The sequence below is a fragment of the Phocoena phocoena genome, chromosome 17 (assembly GCF_963924675.1).
Source record: "Phocoena phocoena chromosome 17, mPhoPho1.1, whole genome shotgun sequence".
In the NCBI taxonomy this organism is placed as follows: Eukaryota; Metazoa; Chordata; class Mammalia; order Artiodactyla; family Phocoenidae; genus Phocoena; species Phocoena phocoena.
The window spans coordinates 5,167,755-5,186,014 of record NC_089235.1 but is presented as its reverse complement, the minus strand read 5'-3'; positions in this window follow the sequence as shown (position 1 = coordinate 5,186,014).

Genomic DNA, 18,260 nt, shown 5'->3' with positions numbered 1-18,260 from the left:
TGCTGTGGCCTCTCCCGTTGCGGAGCACAGGCTCCGGACGCGCAGGCTCAGTGGCCATGGCTCACGGGCCCAGCCGCTCCGCGGCATGTGGGATCTTCCCGGACCGGGGCACGAACCCGTGTCCCCTGCGTCGGCAGGCGGACTCTCAACCACTGCGCCACCAGGGAAGCCCCCTCCTGTGTATTCTTGTGTTCTGGGTGCCATCCCCTCTCATCCGTTGTTCTTTCTCTCAGCCTTTCCTTCTCTACCTGGTCCTTCCCGTCAGCCCTTAACGCGTCAAGCCTCTGCTGTTGTAAAAACAAGCAACACGTGGTGACGGAAGGGTCTCTCTCTTTTTCTACCCCTCGCCCTCCAGCTGGTGCCATTTCTCCAAAGAGCAATACGTGCTGGGAGTCTCAGACTTCTCAGGTTCAGCTGATTCCTCAACCTTAGTGATCCATCCCGGTTCCTCCATCCCCTGACATAGTTCTTCTCAAGATTTTACTAAAAGCCTGAGTATCACTCACACAAAAGGGAGTAGGATGTGGTCCTTACCTTGACCACTGTCTGCATGAATCACTGTCTTCCTGGTTTTTCCTCCTATTCAAGGACGTTCCCTCTGTGGGCCACCCTCTTCCGTCCATCCTGTAAAGGAGGAGTCCCTCCTCGAAGCCCTGTGTTGTAAGTGGCTTTCCTGCTGGGCCTCCGCTCTGTCCTCACCTGCCCTTCGGAGCCTTTGCGGCTTCTCCCTCGTCTGTCAGATAAGCTGCCGTTCAAGGTCTTCACCTGATCGGCTGTTTCTTAACATGGATAGTGTAGCCCTTACTGAGTGCTGGTCACTGCGGTATGTGCTCTACACACGACATCACTTATTCCCCATAACAACCCTGTAGGGTTTAATTATCTCACTTTTCAACTGAGGAAACCCAAGCTGGGAAATGGTAAGTCATTCACCCAAGGGCTCACAGCTGGTCCCCTTGACCCCGTAATCACAAGCCTGCCTTTCCCTCGCCTACTTGGCTTCCTAAAGCGCAGGCCCTTCATAACCTCCTGGTCTCCTCCTAGCCTTGCCTTTCCCTAAGGTACCATTGGCTCCAGGCAAAAAGCAGTGACCACGCCTCCCCGTAGCCCCTTCTCCCCAGGCCGGGCGCTGTCCCCTGTCCTGCTCCCCGCTCTGGGCCACACTCCAGCCTCTCCAGCCACACTCGACAGACCCACACCTCACCTCTCTCACCCCCAGTTTTGTTTTTTTTTTAGAGACATTATTTTTTTTTTACATTTTTAAAATCATTTTTATTGGAGTATAGTTGACGTACAACGTTGTGATAGTTTCTGCTGTACAGCAAAGTGAATCAGTTCTACATATACACACAGCCACTCTCTTTTAGATTCTTTGCCCGTATAGGTCATTACAGAGTGTTGAGTAGAGTTCCCCGTGCTCTGCCGTAGGTCCTTATTCGTTGTCCAGTTTATGTACAGTCGTGCGTATTTATCGGTAAGTGTGTTCGGACATCCCGTTCCCCGCTCTGTGCACGTGGGGGGACTGCCCTCCTCTATGGAGGAAGACGAGATTTCTAGGCATGACCACCAGGTGGCACAGTGACTGCAGCATCCTGGTGTCGGTGAGCTTGGGCCAAGCCAAGACAGACAGCAGGTGCTCCTGGCTGCTGGGCCCCGAGGGAGACCCGAGAGAGTTTTCAGATTTAAAGCATTCAGCCTATTCGTTGTCATTCACAAAGGCAGTCATGGAGGGTGGGCCACCGTGTTCCTTCACAGGTCCATGTGGCCAACAGGAGGGAAGGCTTCCCTCCTTCTCTTCTCTTCCTCCTCCTATTTGTTCAGCAAATATTTGAGCACCTCCTTTGTGCATCCACTGTTCTAGGTAGGAGGCATATGGAAGCAGATAAGAAAAGGCAAGATCTCAGCTCTGAGGGTGCTTACCCTGCGGCCTTCGCTGGGACCCCGTAGAAGATACTGGAGACAGAACCAGGAGTCTCTTTGCTCTTTTTGTTACTACCCCCAAAGCCCCTTTTTCCCCTTGCCTCCGGCGTGGATTGACCCCTAGTTTTATATTATCCAAATAGGTTTCAGTTTAAGAAGCAAAAGGACCACCAGTCAGTACTGTTGTGACTAATTTTGTTTTCTTCGTGATTTTCTTTGGCCACTTGTGACCCTACTTCTCAGTTATCCCACTTAATCAAGAATTGACTGTGTTCTCTTTACAGTTAAAGATATTAAGGTTCAGAAAGGCCACAAGGCATGTTGCTGTTGCATAGGTTAATACACGAAGAAATACGTACTCAGGTCTCTGTATCATCACTCCATGATGTTCAGGATCAGTGCCAGTGAAGTTTTTGGCTTTTTTAATTTATTGAAGTCGAGTTGATTTACAGCGTTGTGTACATTTCTGCTGGACGGTAAAGTGATTCAGTTATGCACATATATATTCTTTTTCATATTCTTTTCCATTACAGTTTATTATAGGATACTGAATAGAGTTCCCTGTGCTATAGAGCAGGACCTTGTTGTTTATCCATCCTGTATATCATAGTTTGCATCTGCTCATCCAAAACACCCACTCCATCAATGCCAGTAAAGTTTTTAAAAATAAAAAGAAACAGGCAAGTCCAGAGTTGTGACAGGTACCTGTAGATACATTTGGCAAACACTGCATTTTTGCTGGAGGGAGCTTGACAAGGTGGGCCCAGTGTAAATGACTGAGTTAAAATTACATCTAGTGTTTCGAAACATGTCCTCTGCACGGGATCAGCAGGAGTGTGAGAGGAAGCAGGAGTATGATCACTTAGAAACCTCAGAGATCACGAGTTGCTTGTTTGAAGCTAGGGGGAGTTCCTGTCTGCTTTAGCAGCCCCCTTGGTGGGGTCAGCCTTCCCTGAGTACATGTGGACTGCCATCTCCTCCTGTGTCTTCCCTCCCTTTCTAATCCCTCCACCCACTTGGCTCTGCAGCACGGCATTCAGTTCCCAAACCCTTGCCAACCCTGCTTCGGTTTCAGCAGAATGAGGGGAGGGGACGAATTCGAGATGCCATGTGACAGGGACATTCCCACGCTGCAGCATTCACAGTGTGGAATGTTGGTTTACTACGTACTTTGATAAAGTAGCTGTTTTCTCTGATTTTTAGTAATCGTCATGTTTCCACAGGTGCATTAGAATCTTTGACCACAGTTCAGCCACAAGCAGGGGTCAGTCCACCATCCCCGGAAGGTCAGCAGTCACATATTCCCTGAAATGCCGTTCAACACAACTCGCAAAGTGACTGCTGGCTCCATGCAGATTGGTTTTGTTTATCAGTGATGTGGGATTACCTGTGCCCATGACCACCATGAGATTTAGGCTACACTCCACTTCTCTCACAGAGACGAGATGATCAAAAGTGCACTCCTTCACCAAATACCAGTTTTCATATGAATCTCACGTCACATGTGACGGGTTAGTGTTCTTCACTTGGAGTCCTGCACTTGTCTGTCCTTCAAAGATTCTGTTGGCTGTGATTCTATGTAGGAGCCTGTGCCAGAAAAGAAAAAAAAAAAAAAAAAAAGAACCCTTATTTTCAAGCGCACATCTGGTCGTTTGGGGGCAGCACTACCTCCTGAGTCACCCACCGAATAGGAGAGTTTTGCATTTTGAGCCCGGAGAGCCCTGCTAGAGACCTTAGGTACGTCCCCTTGGTGAATTCTCACAGGACCGCACGGCGTTCATCCCCATCCTGCAGAGACACTAAATTGTCCGAAATTACACTTAGGTAAGGGTCCGGCAGGATTCAAACCCAGTTCTGATTCTCAAAAAGCAAGTCCTTTGCCTCTGTGCCACTGTTCCCCATACTCTGGCTCTGAACCGTGTAAGGCCTCCCTTTTTGTTAATTACCTATCGGCAAACACTGCAAAGGCTAAAGTGAGTTTATAATTGAGGAAGGTCACGTTTCTTTTTTTTTTTAATTTTTTATTTTATGTGGGAGTAGAGCTGATTACCAATGTTGTGAGAGTTTCAGGTACACAGCAAAGGGACTCAGCCGTACATATACATGTATCCACTCTCCCCCAAACTCCCCTCCCATCCAGGCTGCCACATAACATTGAGCAGAGTTCCCTGTGCTCAACAGTAGGTCCTTGTTGGGTATCCATTTTAAATATAGCAGTGTGTACATGCCAATCCCCAACTCCCTAACTATCCCTTCCCCTCATCCGTCTCCCCTGGTAACCAGAAGTTCACTCTAAGTCTGTGAGTCTGTTTGTGTTTTATAAACAAATTCATTCTTTTTAGATTCCGCATATAAGCGATGTCATATGATATTCCTCTTTCCCTGTCTGACTTACTTCACTCAGTATTACAATCTCTAGGTCCATCCATGTTGTTGCAAATGGCACTATTTCGTTCTTGTTTTTATGGCTGAGTAGTATTCCATTGTATATATGTACCACATCTTCTTTATCCACTCCTCTGTCGATGGACACTTAGGTTGCTTCCATGTCTTGGCTATTGTAAACAGTGCTGCAGTGAACATTGGGGTGCATGTATCCTTTTGGATCGTGTTTTTCTCTGGATATATGTCCTGGAGTGGGATTGCAGGGTCAAGGTCACACTTCTTTAAAAAAAAAAAAATGCTAACCTAAAAAAGTTGATAGGAAAATCACCACTTAATTCTGTTTCAGAAGGCAACATGACACAGAAAGGTTGGCTGTTTGCCTCATAATCTAAAAACGTGGCTGGGAATGGGGGTGCAGGGAGCACATTATTCAGGCACCTACATTTAGGAGAATTTGTAAATCATGAGAATAATTTTTTTTTTTTTGCGGTACGCGGGCCTCTCACCGCTGCGGCCTCTCCTGTTGCGGAGCACAGGCTCCAGACGCACAGGCTCAGTGGCCATGGCTCACGGGCCCAGCCACTCCGCGGCATGTGGGATCTTCCCAGACCGGGACACGAACCCACGTCCCCTGCCACGGCAGGCAGACTCTCAACCACTGAGCCACCAGGGAAGCCCCATGAGAATAATTTAAAATGTTCAGCCCTCGATAACATGAGTCGTACAGGACTCCTCCACCATCTCCAGCTTCGTTCTGTCTCTGTCACTCTTGGCTCCAAAAATAACCAATTGCCTGAAGTTACCCAGATCCACCAACAGTGTCCAACTCCCTACCTGCCATACCTGCCCAGGCTTGGCTAATTCTTACTCATACTTTTGTTGTCTTGTGACTGACTCAACAGTCACTTTAATTTTTTAATGACTCAAAGGCAGGCCTACTAGTCAGCACGACACTTTTCTTTTTTAAGGCTACCACTAATTAACATATTTAAAAGATCTGTACCCAGGCTGAAGTGAAACTCTCCAGTGAGTACTTCCTTTGGTATTTGATAAATGGAACCTATCCCAGAACTGTTTATTATTTGTAGGTCTCAGTTCCAGTTCCAGTGTATTCCTGGAGCCTTTAAATCACGGAGTGTGATGTGCCAGTGTGTAAGGGACAGGTGAGCTGTGCTGGCCTCCTCCAAGGGCGGCAGCTGAGAATGTAGCTCTAAAAACTGCCTCGACATCTATCCTTTCTAGTAAGGAGTCAGTGTGACCCTTACAGTTAGGCCAGTAGCCCGCTCATCTTTTTTTTTTTTCCCCCTCCGCATGGGGAGAAAAGATTTTAGCCATTTTGAGTCATAACCCTCATAAAGGATTTAGTCATGAGTTTATCATCTCACAGAAAAGTGGGTTTTTTTTTTTTTTTTGCGAACTTCAGTAAATTCATAAGAAGATTTTGTTTCTTGGCCTCATTAATTTTAAGTTTCTCTCAGTACGAAAACTTGGCCTTTTTCACAACTTCATTGAAGTATAATTGATATTTATAAACCGCACATATTTAAAGTGTACAGTTTGCCAGGTTGCGACATACATCCCTGATACCATCACCACAACCAACATAGTGAACATAACCGTCATTCCCAAAAGTTTGCTCATGTCCCTTTGTGAGTGATGCCCCCCGATCCCACCCAGTCCCCAATAACTACTGAGCTGTTTCCCGTCACTACAGATTAGCTTGTATTTCCTAGAATCATATATAAATGGAGTCACGCAATATGTCCTCTTTGTTTCTGCCTGATTTCCTTCACTCCGCGTGATTATTCTGAGGTTCATCCATGTTACTGTGTGTATCAGTAGTATATTCCTTGCCATTGCTGGTTATTAGTCTGTCGCATGAACCTGTTACAGCTTGATTATCCATTCACACATTGAGGGACATTTGGGTTGTATCTAGTTTTTTACTGTTACAAATAAGGCTGCTATGAATATGCATGTATAAATCTTTGTATAGACATCTGTTCTCACATCTCCTGGGTAGATACTTAGGTGTGAAATGGCTGTGTCACGTACTTAACTTTGTAAGAAACCGCCAAGCTTTTAAAAAGTGATTGTACATTTTTACCTTCTTGCCGGTATGAGTTAGACTTGTCTCACATACTCACCAGCAGTTGATACAATCAGACGGTCACTTTTTCTTTGGTTTTTGGCTGCGTTGGGTCTTCGTTGCTGCCTGCGGGCTTTCTCTAGTTGCGGTGAGCGGGGTCTGCTCTTGGTTGCGGTGTGCGGGCTTCTTGTTGTGGTGGCTTCTCTTGCTTGGAGCATGGGCTGTAGGCGCGCGGGCTTCAGTAGTTGTGGCACATGGGCTCAGTAGTTGTGGCTTGCGGGCTCTAGAGCGCGGGCTCAGTAGTTGTGGTGCACAGGCTTAGTTGCTCCGTGGCATGTGGGATCTTCCCAGACCAGGGATGGAACCCGTGTCCCCTGCGTTGGCAGGCAGATTCCCAACCACTGCGACACCAGGGAAGTCCTTTTTTTTTTTTTTAATTGTAGTCATTCTAGTGTGTAGAAAGCAGTATCTCCTTGTGGTATGATTTGCATTTCCCTAATGACCAGTGATGGTGCGCATCTTTTAATGTGCTTATTTGTCATCCATTATCTTTATTGGTGAAATGTCGATTCACATATTTTGCCCATGTTTTAACTGGGTTGTTTTATTATTGTTGAGTTTTGGAAGTTCTCTGTATAGCCTGAATACAACTTCTTTACACATGTGTAGCAAAGTTTTTCTTCTAGTCTTCTAGTGGCTTGTCTTTTCATTCTCTTAACATTGCCTTTTGAAGAGCAGTTTTAAAGTCTGATGGAATCTAATTTATCAATTTGTTATTTTATGGGTCGTGCTTTTAGTATTGTAACCAAGGAATATTTGACTGACTGAATGTCACAAGATGTTTATCTTTGTTTCCTCTTCGCATTTTTATAGTTTTGGGCTTTAAGTTTGTGTCCATGATCCATTTGTATATGGACTGAGGTATGGATCCAAGTTCTTTTTTTTCCCCAAAAAAAACCTTTTTTTTTTTTTGTAAAAAGATTTTTTCTAATTATAAAAGTAAGACATTTGTAAAATACGGAAGAGTATAAAGCCTACATCTTGCTAATTTTTTAATAACTTACCGACGTACATTTAAAGGTATTGTGGCGGAGTGAGGCGGAGTAGTTCTAAGTGTGACTTTACAAAATTGGAATCAGAGTATATTCCATGTCCTGCTTTTAAAAATTTTAGCGTTATATCAGTGTTTAATCATGTGACTTAATGTTTTTTAAATGCATGTTTTTAATGGCTGTGTAGTTATCCTGTCATATAGACATATGCTACTTTACCCCTTTTATTAGACATTATCAACTTTTATTCTTAAAATATGCCTGTACTTAAATCTTCGTTTCTCGGCTTTTTTCCTTATACTTTTAGAAGTGATTTATCAGGTCACCATACATGTACGCTTAGCTTTGACTACCTATTTCCACAGTGTATTCCAGAAAAGTTTCAATGGTTTACACTCCCAACAGCAATAACTAAGACACTTAATTTTTTCAATTAATTTTAAAATCATTTTTTGAAGTATAGTTGATTTACAATGTTGTATTGGTTTCAGGTATGTAACAGTGATTCGATATTTTTATAGATTATAATCTATTTCAAGTTATTATGAAATATTGGTCCTATGCCCTGTGCTGTGCATCACGTCCTTGTATCTTAAGAAATTTAATTTTTTATGGCAAGTGTGTTTCTGTGAAAGCCTCAGGGATGCCCCTGGACACCCCTCTCTTGTCCTCCGCAGGGTCCCTCTAACCTCGGCTGCTGTCCCCAGGCCAAGCGCCTTGCTCTCCCTGCCTCCTTACCAGATGCACCCCTCTCGCTGGGCTCTGTGGACGCTGGCCAAGTTAAGCAAACTCCTTACATCGCTTACCCCTTTCACCAGAAAAAACTTGCCTGGTGAGTGCGCATCTCTCTTAGGTCTGCAATCATGTACGAGGAAAGCGTGTCCGTTTTCTCGCCCGTGGTTCGCCTTGTCTCCGTTTCTCCCCTGCCTCTTTATCCTCAGCCCCGCAGCGTTCTCTGCTCTCTCCCGCCAGGCACCCCGACGCCGCCTCTAACCAGCGCCCTACCGTTTTTCTCCTCCAGTGCCCAGCTCTCTCCTCCTCGCTGCAAGTCCCTTGCTGGCCCTCCGCTGGCACCCACGTGGAGGTGCGTCCCATCCTCCCGGCCCCGGCCTCTCACCGCCCGCCCCGCCCCGCACTCTTCCTTGCTGCAGGCTGGTGTCCTCACGCCTGAGTGGTGACCTCTGTGCAGCAATGGCAGGGGCGCTCCGGAACCCTTAGCAGCTCTGTCTTTTTGTGGGTTGTGCCACCTTTTCCTTCCTTCACGACGCTCTGCCTGCCACTCGGCCTCTAAATGGCCTGGTTTGGTCCTACCGTGGTGGTCAGGAGGCTCCACCGTGAGCCGACCGGTAACGGGGTTGGCCCTGAGTGACAGGAGGCGACTCAGCCAGCTCTGCCACCCCCCCACCCCCTCGCCCCGCATGTCCTTTGTCAACACTGTCGGCTCACAGGCGGCCTCTCTCTGGGACAGGCTTCTTCTTGCTGGTTTTGAGCTCTGTGCTGTGTGCCCATCCAGCACGTTTCCTGCATCCCATTGAAGTCCCCGCCCCTGCACCTCCCCCGTACTTGTTCTCAGTGCCGTGGACCCCTTCGCTGTCTCACACTTGCTTCTCATCGCTAGTACATGAGCGCGACGGTCCCTGCACTTTTCGCATCTGAACCCGTAGGACGACTGTAATGTGCGGCACGGGTCACCTTGGACTCTGTAATCCGCAGGGGTGACCCGTGAGTCCTGGCTAACTGGCATGCTCCCACACCCCGTTTCCCATCTATGTTGTACATCCTTCAGGGCAAAAGTCCACAGTATTCTTCTCCTTTTCTGATCTTCTGTCACTTGTTTATACCATACAATATTGCTTTTGCTGTCGAGTGGTCACCCTAATACCGCCTTAGGGCAGCTTTTACTTTAACCGTCACGCTGCTTGCCCTGACATAGGCGTCTTTCCTGTAGCTGCAGCTTCTGTGCACCTCGAGAACAGGGGCCCGTGTGTTTGCACCCCCAGTGATTCAGATCGGTGCCACATGGCATAGAGGCTAGTAACAGTTATCACGTTGGTGTCAGCTGTCTGTCTTACTGGAGGGGTGGTCACATGTGGCTGCAGCTGACCCCGGGTCCGGGGAAGTGAAGCACGTGATTTCTGCACAGAGCTCCTGGGGCTCCTTTCTTTCCTGGTCAGCGCCTGCAGGTGTAGGTCTTCATCACCTGCACAACATAAGGATCTCAGGACGAGCACACATTGGGTGCTTCACAATTCATTTGGGGTTTTCTTTGTGTTGAAGATGGACTTGCTTGCCACCTGCGAATTCACTTTAAAACCAGTGGTGGCCTCATCGTGAAGAACAGCTCAGCAGCTGGGCGGTCGCCCCTCTCCTTGTTCAGCCTCTTCTTCGGGGTGCTCGTGGTTTGCACCCCTCCCTGTGAACACACAGCCTGAGGGAAACACTCGTCCGGCAGGATTTCTCCCTCACCTGTTATTCAGAACAAAATACACAACCCAAGAGGTTTTTCTCAAAACTGTGTTACAGAGGAAATCATGGATGTGTTTAGAGTATAAATGAAGAAAATAAGCAGCAATTTTGAGAAACAGCCGTAAACTTGGAGTAATATTTTACCGAATAAAAATACGAACAACCCAGATAATTTCATTGTGATTCGAGGGGAAGTATATAAATCTAGGGATGTTGATTTGTTTACTTTTCAACATACTGTAAATATTTTATTTGCTTCACATTTGTTCCTAACAGAATTTGAGATAGATTTTCCAATAAAGTATAAAGATGTGAATAAGTGATAATGAATTAGAAAAACCAGTTTGGTTCATATGCCATTAACCAAGCTGGGTCTGACTTTTGGAATTTCAAACTAACTCTTCTTTTCTTTTTAGGTTGCCTCTTGGTGCTGCCTTGACCGTATTTGGCACCCAGAATGCTTCATTCTGTGATGGTCTATTAATAAGGTTGCCTTGCTAGAGTTTGGAGCAGGGCCCCAGGTAGGTGGCTTTTATCATTATATGGCATGGCTTTCAAAGTGATCACTTATTCCAGCTTCTCAATAATCTAAGATATGACATGAAAAGCTTTGAAAAGCCTGCCACATAATAAGCATGCCACTTACTATTTTAAGGTCCATCAAAACGTATCATGTTTAACAGGACTTCGTTAATAGTTACAGAGTCTAACGGAAGGATTGGAATCGTGGCAACGAGCACTTTTTCCTTACCTTGTGCACAAAACGCAGAGCTGCTGTAAAAGCTATTGGTCCATGTTCCCCAAATCACCCGCAGATAAACTCTTAAGCTCTTCCCTCTCCGAGTCTTGCCCAGCGTGATAGATTATCCCGTGGTACCACTGTATCTCTTTCTGTCCACTGGGAAGGGTCTGGTTAACTCTGGGCAGGTGGGAGCTCGTTCCGCTGGCTGGGATGCGGCAGATGCTAGAACGAGGACCTCAGTGGGACAGCAGCAGTTTGCTGGCCTTGTCGGAAAGAGGACAACTCAGGCTTCTAGATTTCCCAGCCTGTAAGGTGCGGCTCAGTGGCACAGATCGAGGTGTAGCGATACTTGGAAGTCCAGGCACACGTGGATTTGGTACCAGGTAAGTTTGTCAGTGGGACCTCAAATACAGGATGGAGGTTTAGGAACCTGGGCCCGGGCCAGAGGATGGGCTCGAGGCCCTGAACTCCACCGACGGCAGGCGGGCAGCACCCCGGGAAAGGAGGATGCAGCCGAGGCTGAGAGCCAGGCAGGGTCTCACAGTGCAGAGGGACAGAGTTCTGACCGGATAAAAGGCCCATAAACTGAGCTGGTTGAAATCCTCTAATCTCAGCACGCTGAAGAGTAAGCATGAGAATCAAGTCAGAATAGACTGTTAGCTGTTCGTATGTTGTAAGTATTCTTTAATTATATATGAAGATGTTCATGGTTTTTGAGTGTCACGGGTTCTGGAGTTTTTTCTTTTTCTATTTCCTTGTAGTTTTTACACTCTCTTGGAATGAAGCTGTTTTTGAGCAGTTAGAGAAGGAAAAAGTATTTTCATTACTTTTACTTGGCCAACTCTGTTTATGCACATTCTCTCCTTTTTCATTTCTCTTGTATCTGTAACTAGTCACACATCTTCTCTGCCATCTTCAGTTTTCATCCCCCCATTTAATATCACAGGAAGAACATCCTCTTTAAAGATTTTGAACTTTACTTTGTTCCTTTTTCTTTCCCATAAAACCATTCATTTCCCGACAATAAGTCATAACGAGTACAGGTTCCACGTGCTCGCTGAGCTATGGAGCAGAACATTTGACAGCAGAAACGTTCTGAAAATCCAGGCCAACTGAGTGCCGCCCAGGGGGTGCCTCCCCGCCCGTCGGGTCCCCCGCGGGCCTGTGAGTGGACGTGCCCACGTCTCCCTCGCTTTAGACACCCACGGCCTCCCAGGGGCTGCAGTGCTCCCCTAGGTTTCCACCCCCTGTGCCAGAACTAACGGCTTCATCCTATAGGGTTTGTCTTCTCAGCTTGCTTTTAAACTCATTTGAGGTTTCCAGAACCCTAAACCATGTTTACGTGCTTGCTTTGATTCCTGAAATTCCTTAAAGGGATTATAGTGTGTTCCACAAATACTCATCCAGTGTCACCACAGGCCAGGGCGCCATGCCAGGGATGTGGGGTGACTGACGGTCTCCCTGCAGATGAATTTACGGTCCTGGGGGAGAGACAGGTAATTGAAACATGAGTTTTACAATCCATGTTAGAGGTAAAAAGCTCAGAGAGGTAGAGTTCTGAAAAACTTCATTCTGGAAAAAGTTTATCCTCACTCAAGTGAAATCGGTCAAGGGATATAATTCTCGGTTCTCTTCTGATTGTGACACAGCTGGGGGGAGGGCACAGGTCCCCTGACCTGACAGTCTTGCCCAGAGCGGATCCCATTCACCTTCAACTCTGTGGGAATCAGTAGAAGTGGCCTTGCCCTGGACAGTCACACGGGTGCAGCTTGGGGAGGACAGGGTGATGGCACATGTAGAGCCTCCCCTGGGTGTGGGTTCCTCTGTCCTTACGTTGTCTGGTGCTCCCGAAGATTTTACACACACACACACCTCACAACAGTTATGCCTTGTCTCGTGTACCACCGCACGGGCCTACGTTTAAAGTGCGCTTGACTTTGAGATGGCTTGAAACTAGTTCTTTGCATGAGCTTTTGTAACTAGGTGAAACTTTCTTTCCTCGCCCCTCTTGTTTTATGGTGCGCTATCTCTGCCTCCTGTTAAATGTATAGGTAGAGACAGACTGAGTGTGTATGCTTGGGAAGGTCAAACTTGAAGCCTGGGAGATGCTATATCTGCGATTTTAATAGCATTAGGCAGTTAGCCATTTATGAACAGAGGCACGCCCTCCAAATGTTTGGGGTCCTTCAGTGTGAACATTTTTATAGTTGGTGTCAAGCGTTTTTCTTAAAGCCCCAGTAATTTAAGGGGTCAGTGGTAAGAAAAACATAAAAACAACTCATCATAATTTGGGACACATGCAGTTTTCAGATTAGCTGAACTGCGAGCTGCCTACCTTATAATCCTAGCCTGAGCACCAGTATTTTGGAAATGCTTTATACAAAAAGAAAAAAAAGGAAAACCTCTCAAAATAGTTAACGTGTGATTAAGCAATCTTACTTTGTATTCAGATGTAATTGCGATTCTTTGTGCTCTCTCTGTCTCTCTCTGTCCCTCTCTGGCATCATTTCTTTTGCACCATTCTGCTCTCATTTCCTGTTTGCAAATACTAATTGCCCATGTGAAGAGAATGAAAATACCCTGGTATACCACCCATCTGTAGTTTTCAGGTTTTTTTTATTTTGAAATGAATATACAACCATAGGAGGAAAAATCTCCCACATAGGAGTTAAAAGGAAATGCCTAACTTCTCAGTTATGGATCCTTAAAAGAGCTTTTCAAAGAGAAGAAAAACTGTATAACCTAACGTGACATTTTTGCTCCGTAAAATAATTAACCAAGGAAAACATTTCTGAATTGAAAGATAAAATGTGTTTGAATAATCCATCTTCATCAGATTGTCTCTTCATTTTTCTGGGGACGCTAGAAAATGAAATAAACAACCACACCCAGGCTCCAGGTGGCCCCCAAAGGAACCTCCTTGTCCTGCAGATAAGAGAACTAACGTTGGAATTTGTTGATTCCACTTTGGAATTCATTGACTTTTTCCTCTTGGTTCCTAAAAACAAATAGGTCTGCCACTCCTTTCACGTCTCTGTTGGCTTTCAGTATTTGTATATTAAATATAAGCCTTTCTAAATATTGTAAGGCTAAATTTCATGGTAAGTTTCAAAAGTGTTGTCCTAGAACTGCCTTTTAATGAATTGCTCAAAAGTTGAAAATATCACATGCAGTAATTCTAAAAAGGCATCCTTATAGTTGATTGATATCAGTTAACGACATCTACCATAGGAAAATAAGTTCTGTAATTTTGGGTATTCCGGGTATGAGTCATTTGGGTACCTGCTTACAACTTGGATGGGTCAGGTCAGGTGCAGCCCCGCTCTTTGCCATGTCTCCTGCTTCTGGGCGGGCGCCCTTCTCCTTCCTGTCCTCTTGCGGCATCAGCAGCCTCTCTAACTACCTAACCATCCAGCCATCCTTCCTGCTCTATGCCAGTCATGGACGCAGGCTCCAGGCATGTTTGCACTTTAGAAATTTTTATTAGGAATGAATGTGGACCAAACGGGTATTATACACTTGTGCTAGTTGATTCCTCAGCAGTGAGGTCAATCAGGATGCTTCTTTTCTGAAACAAAACGAGTGTTTTAGACAGCTTTTCCTGCAGTTCCTATTGTTTTAATCTAAGGCCTTACAAATAGCTGTTAGGTTTAGGGAGTCCCTTTCTAGTGACTTAATTTAGTGTGTTGAACCAAATTGTATCCACACTGTATTATTTTTTACTTGAACTTAGATATATGTGTTCTGTCCTGGGTCTACTGTGGGGATTGAGCCTATAGTTCACTTCCTTGCTGGAAAGCACTTGTCCTGCTTTAATTATTTTCATTCACTCAACAAAAATTCGACTTCCTTTTATGGGAAACAACAGCAAATGATGAAACTAACACAGCTCCTGCCCCAACGCTGCCTACAGTCTACTTTTAATGCTGTCTTAGATTTGTATACTTGCAAGATATGTTTTTTCCTTTAATTAATAAGTGATTTTACAGACCTACAAAAATTGAATGCTGTAAAAATGTCCACATTATCGTACAGGATCAGAGAAGCGTTCTAAGTGTGTCGTTGCCCTTCAGAATTGACTGCAGTTATGTTATCGTGTTAAATAATTTCTTTCGCATTATTCAAAGCTTTATTGTATTTTATACATGTAAAGTAAAGTATTAACTACTGGTAAATTTCCTTTTGCAACCCACCTATTTATATGAAAAGCATGTTTTAATCAAATGTTGACATTTTCTGAATTGTTTACTAATGGTGTTTTATGATTAGCATGAAGGAGAATAAAGCTTTGAGTATGATGGCACTTGCCCTTAATTTGCAAAGTATATGCTTGAGTTTTAACTTAAATATGAAAGAATTATTGACGCAGGTAAGTGTTGTAAAACTTCACAGCTCTTAGAGAAATGACTTTTAGAACTGTGAAATTTTAAGTACAGAAACAGTTTTAATTCAGGCCTGTTCTGTTGCCAGCATCCTCATGGGAATTCGTTTTAGTAGACCCTCTGATGTATGATTCATTTTCCTTGTTATTTTTTTGTGTGCGAGTCACCGTTTTAGCATGTAAAACACGGAGCTAATAAACCTGTGTGTGTGCGTGTACACACACTGTATCCCCTTTAATTATTGTTTTTGTGTATGCAGAGTTGCCCTAGGAAAAAAACATCTGTTCTGGTACCAGCAAAAACTGGGCAGGTATTCTGAAGTGTTACTTCATCTCAGAGCAGGTTGAAATGGGTAGATGTATATTTTCTATGTTGCTTCATGATTCTTTAGATCAAGACAATGAACTTTAATTATTTGAAAAAGCATAGTAACCAATCTTCGATATGTAAAAAAGAAAAACTGGAGTACAAATTTTGTTGCAGACTTTTCAGAATAGTAGTCACAATGCTTTTTAAAAGTTTTTCTTAAAAATCTACAAACAATAAATGCTGGAGAAGGTGTGGAGAAAAGGGAACCCTCTTGCACTGTTGGTGGGAATGTAAATTGATACAGCCACTATAGAGAACAGTATGGAGGCTCCTTAAAAAACTAAAAATAGAATTACCATATGACCCAGCAGTCCCACTACCGGGCATGTACCCTGAGAAAACCCTAATTCAAAAAGAGTCATGTACCACAATGGTCATTGCAGCACTACTTACAGTAGCCAGGATATGGAAGCAACCTAAATGTCCATCAACAGATGAATGGATAAAGAAGATGTGGCACATATATACAATGGAATATCACTCAGCCATAAAAAGAAACGAAATTGAGTTATTTGTAGTGAGGTGGATGGACCTAAGGTGTGTCATACAGAGTGAAGTAAGTCAGAAAGAGAAAAACAAATACTGTATGCTAACACATGTATATGGAATCTACAAAAAAAAAAAAAAATGGTTCTGAAGAACCCAGGGGCAGGACAGGAATAAAGACATAGACATAGAGAATGGACTTGAGGACACGGGGAGGGGGAAGGGTAAGCTGGGACGAAGTGAGAGAGTGGCATGGACATATATACACTACCAAATGTAAAACAGATAGCTAGTGGGAAGCAGCCGCATAGCGCAGGGAGATGAGCTCGGTGCTTTGTGACCATCTAGAGGGGTGGGATAGGGAGGGTGGGAGGGAGACTCAAGAGGGAGGGGATATGGGGATATACGTATACATATAACTGATTCACTTTGTTATACTGCAAAAACTAACACAACAGTATAAAGCAATCATACTCCAATAAAGATGTTAAAAATAAATGAAAGAAAAGTTTTTCTTAACAGTATAAAAGAGAATACACAGGTAATTTTAGTTGACATTTTAGTTAGGATTCCATGAATGGAAACTGTATTTATGTTTATTATACTAAGCCGAATAATAATGAACTCTAAACAGCTTCTGGTTTCCTTTGTTTGGGAAAATAATTAGCCACTCATAAGAACTCAGAATAATTAGGCTGAATTTAGGGAAATTAACCATGACTTTGGAATTATGTTTTGTGATAAAATGAATGAAAGTGATATCTATTATTTTATTTCAAGCTATAAAATATGTAACTGGGGTAATTTGTAGACTATTGTAACATTTCAAATCGAGAGACATACAATTTTAAACTGTACTGAAACATTTTGACTCTAAAGGATTTTTATTACCAACGCCATTGAACAGTAAGCGTAAATAAAATTTTTATGGATGTATTTGAGATGCAGTAAAATTTATATTGGTCAGGGGAAAAAAGAAAAAAATATGTAAGTTTATTGTTCACTAGTCAACTTTGGTCTTAGATTTTTTTCTACCCAAATCACTATCCACTAAGACAGATATACTAGTTGTTCTTTTAACTGCTATTTAAATTACTTAAAGATTACTTTACCAACTGTCTTTATTTAAAAGAAGCTTTTTAAATCTTAAATGTGTTTCTCTTTGGGGATCGTATTGGCAGCTCTGATAGAGAAATAGGTACTGTCACCTGTTCTCGCCTTTTAAGTGCAATGACAGGATTTATCCACTCTCAAATTGGTTTGCCAATCAGCCCTTCTCCTAGAATGCAGTAGAATAAGAGTGACGTAGGGCACTAGCCCCTTCGTGACCACATATATGCTGTCGAGATGGTCAGCTTCTCTGGGCCTCTCACCTTAAAATGGATATGGTGATAAAAGCATCCACCTCTCAGGTCCATTGAATTCCAGGGAGGTAATAGAGATGAAAACACCCTCCACTTGTAAGGTATTTACATTATCAAAATAACATAATGCACAAAATAGGCTTCCGTATTCTTAATTAGCCTACCCAAAACTTAGTATGTGCCCTGGGCAGAGTTAATTTTATTATTTTGCAATTTTGATGTGCAGAATTCAGTTCTTCCATTTATGCATGTCCTGTGCTTTACAAAAAAAAAATTGAGCTTTTGCTTTAACTTTTTAAACATCCTTTATTAGTCTAAATTTTTATTTTTCTTGTCTTTTAAACTATGAGAATAATGCTGCTTTCAAATATACCCTTAGTATTTTTGTAATGATGCTTGAATGCCCTCTATTAAATATTTTATTTACACATCATCAAATTCTTAAAGTATGTGAAAATTTGATTTCAGGGGAAATTAATTAGATTCGTGTTTAGAATGTTAAGTAAAATTGTTTTCATTTAACCTGTCATTGGTGAATCTTATTCTAACTATTTGATTTGTATTATCCCTCTCAAGTTGTCATAATCATGATTTCTGAATGGTCATCTTCAAACTATTCAGGGTTTACTACCCTGTACTCTCTATAACAGATAATTCTGATTTTTTTCTGCTTTTTGACCATTATTCTTTTCACATTTACGTGTACAGTCAGAATTATTCGATTTTTTTTCTATGCGCGTTCTTAGTCTACGGAGGGTCATGCTACTAATAGCATTTTTTAAGATATTTTAAGATTTCTCAACAATGATCTCTTAAAACCAAATGACGCTTTCTTCCTGACACCGCTTCTCCTGTAGCAAACCTATATTTAACTTCCCTTGCATGCTTTTGAAATCTAAGGAGCACAGAGTTATTGCTACATTTCAGCAGCGCTTGCAGCATTCTGAGAAATAAATTGGCGGGTATCGCAGGTAACACAGGTGTAGCCCAGAGAAGCCCACGTTG